Here is a 3629-nt window from a genome sequence, read left to right on the forward strand (position 1 = left end):
ATGAATATGGTGAAAGGAAAAATGCATGAGAGTTTCAAATGAATGTGGTAAAAGAAAAAATGTTTCATTTATAATATAGTATGATATGACTAGACGAATATTCGTGTATTGCGCAGAATATGAATATAATGAATATATGTTATTAAAATTAGTTATGTAGTTATCATTAACATTGAGATAATATTTTTTTACATTGTAATTACTTTAAATATAGAATAAGATATATACATATTTAAAATAACTCATCTCAACAACGTTTATTCTTGGATAGTATAAAATCTCATTAACTTTTGATTAATTGTACTATTTACTATTATGATAATTAATCAATTTGTATAGCTATTTTTTAGAATTGTATTATCTTAATAATATATATCCAAACATGCTTTTGTTCTCTAACAATGGTAGTTTGATCTATCATTTTTTCCTCATAAAATACATCAATAAATACTTTCTTCTATTTATTTACATAAATAAAAATTTACAATCTACATATAAAATCAGTTAACTTTGAAGAAAAAATTAATTACACGTTTACATAGAGACAAAATGTGAGTAACAAAATCATTTTACCTACAGAAGGTGACACCATCGAATATACTTCATATCATCTAAGCATGATCTTCATGCGAGTAAGTCAGATTTCAGGTTATCGGTATGATGTTTGTCACTTAACCGAATCATATCACTTCTATTAATCTGCTTTTTGGCCATTCGGGTCCAGTTTGAACAAATTTGGTTTCATTACTTGAATAACACACTAAATCCAAATTGTTGCATTCGTCTTCTCTTACTCACGCAATCTCTTCAACTTGTTTAATATCACCTTGGTTATTAAATTTTGGCAGCCATTAACTTTGTCAAGCTTTGTATTCATGTACATTCAGTCGTGTGAATATATCATATATCATATATTAATATAGAGATATATTATATAAAGTGAAGGGTATGAAAATACTTATTTGAGTAAAAATATTAAACCACCCAAGTCATGTGTTTTAATGAATTAATTAAATATAAGACTATAACTTTTTTAATTAAAAGTAATTATATAAACAATCATCACATTTTAAACTTATAATGTATTATTTAGGTGAAAAACATTTAAGCACACGGGCTTAATAAAAATTGCTCTAAGAGTGAGCAATCTTGTCATTCTGCACAACCAGAAAAATTACTAATTAGAATCCTAATTATTATCTGAAAGTAAAAAAAAAATCTTGTAGGTAAAGGCATGTATGGTTGAGATGTATTACCACTCTAGATTTTGATTTCCCTCGAGATGTGAGAAACAAATCATGAAAACACACAAATAGAATACAAAAACTTCATCAAAAGTGAGAAAAATATTAAGACAAAATTGCAAAAATGGTCCATGTGGTATGTAGATTTTTAGGGTTTTAGTCCAAACCCCGACTTTTTTGGATCCATGATCCTTTTGGAGTGGTTTGTCTGTGGTTTTGGTCCCTAAACTTAAATCCTGTTAAATAGGATCTGTTAAGCCCCCTCATGTGCCTCACATGTGAGGGTAAATTCGTCATTTCATATGTAAGGGACCATTCTGATCTTCACTTTGCCAAAAATGAATGGGGATTGACAAGTTATCCTGTTGTTCTCGGGTATGGTTTCTTCCATTTATCTTGATTTGATTTTCCACTAAGATTTCGTAAAAACCTATGCTTTTCTTCAACATCGATCTTCTACTTTCTTCTACAAACATCATTGCAAGAATTTTAATCTTCATGTCGATGAATGCAGACACGAGATTTTGGGTGTTGTGACAGAAGTAGGAAGCAAAGTCGAGAACTTCGAAGTCGGCGACAATGGCAGAGTCGGATGCTTGGTGGGACCATGTGGATCTTGCGACGACGGTGCTAATGATCTCGAAAGCTACTGCCCAAAACAAATTCTTACTTATGCCTCCCCTTACCACGATGGCACAAAGACATATGGTGGGTACTCCGATCGCATAGTTGCAGATGAGAGATTCGTCCTCCGGTGGCCGGAAAACTTGCTGCTTGATACAGGTGCACCACTACTATGTGTCGGAATCACCACTTACAGCCCTCTATGTGTCGGAATCACCACTTACAACCCTCTCAGATACTTCAGACTAGATAAACCAGGGATGAAAGTTGGTGTCGTTGGTCCTGGTGGACTTGGTCATGTCGCTGTGAAGATGGTGAAAGGTTTTGGTACAAAAGTTATTGTTTTCAGCACCACTCCTACGAAAGAGCAAGAAGCACTTCAAGGACTTAAAGCTGATTGTTTTATAGTCAGCAAAGATCAAGACCAGATGCGGGTAATCTGTCAAGATTTGTTATCTTTTCTTGATTTATGTATCAAGACTTTGATTAGATAAATGGGTCTTTTTCTTTTTTTGAATCAGTCTGCAATGAGTTCGTTGGATGGGATCATTGACACGGTTTCTGCAACTCACCCTATTAATGCCCATTGTTAAGTGTGATGAAACCACATGGGAAGCTTCTTCTTGTGGGTGCACCAGAGAAGCCACTTCAGCTTATTCCGTTTTCTTTACTTACAGGTAAGTAATTAGTGTATGAAAGTTTTTAGCGTTTAACACGATAATGTTATATAATGGGGATTGATTGACGATGACATGTAGGGAGGAAAATTGTTGGTGGGAGTGCGATTGGAGGGTTGAAAGAGACTCAAGAAATGCTTGATTTTGCAGCAAGCATGGTGTGACTGCTGATATAGAGCTCATTTTGATGGATTATGTGAACACTGCAATGGATCGTATATTAAAATCTGATGTTAGATATAGGTTTGTGATTGATGTGGAAAAGTCGCTCAAAGATCCATAGGTTTGATGTTGTGTTGATGGTGTTGGTAAAATTGGTTTGGATTATGATTGATGGTATTCTGCAACAAATCAAACAATTATTGGTTAATTTCTATTTTATAAACATTTGCTTGTGAAGTTAATTGGGATCGGTTAGTGGTAAACGTAGAATATGTTTATGCTAAAATGGTCCCTTACATATGAAATGACGAATTTAGCATCATGTGTGAGGCATATGAGGGGACTTAATAGATCTTATTTAACGGGAGTTAAGTCCAGGGACCAAAACCACAGACAAACCACTCCAAAAGGACCATGGATTCAAAAAACTCAAAGTTTGGACTAAAACCCCAAAAATCTGCATACAACAGGGACCATTTTTGCAATTTTTTCAAATATTAGTAATAAGAATAAAAAAGACTATATGTATTAAATCATGACAAAATTGCAAAAATGGTCCCTATGGTATGATTTTTTTGGGGTTTTAGTCCAAACCACGACTTTCTTGGATTGGTAGTCCTTTTAGCTTAGTTTGACTATGGTTTTGGTCCCTCGAAAAACTGAAAAGACTAAAATGCCCTTCTTGTATATTTTTTTATATTTTTTTCTATTTAGTTTAATGTTTTATTATTAATAAACACTGGGCCCCACCACCCCTCCCTCCTTCCCTCTCCCCCTCTCTCTCTCTCTATCTCTCTATTTCTCTCTCTCTCTTCTCTCTCTCTCTCTCTCTCTCTCTCTCTCTCTCTCTCTCTCTCTCTCTTCTGATCGTCTTCTTCCTCAAGAACAAATCTGAAAATCTGGGGTGTGTGTTGTTTAAGAA

At 34.1% G+C, this 3629-nt stretch overlaps 1 pseudogene; it reads left to right on the forward strand.

The window, feature by feature from the left end:
* Positions 1–1215: 1215 nt before the first annotated feature.
* On the forward strand, positions 1216–2944 carry LOC111898711 (8-hydroxygeraniol dehydrogenase-like; annotated as a pseudogene).
* Positions 2945–3629: the final 685 nt, after the last annotated feature.

This window comes from Lactuca sativa, chromosome 7, assembly GCF_002870075.4.
Source record: "Lactuca sativa cultivar Salinas chromosome 7, Lsat_Salinas_v11, whole genome shotgun sequence".
Classification (NCBI taxonomy): domain Eukaryota; kingdom Viridiplantae; phylum Streptophyta; class Magnoliopsida; order Asterales; family Asteraceae; genus Lactuca; species Lactuca sativa.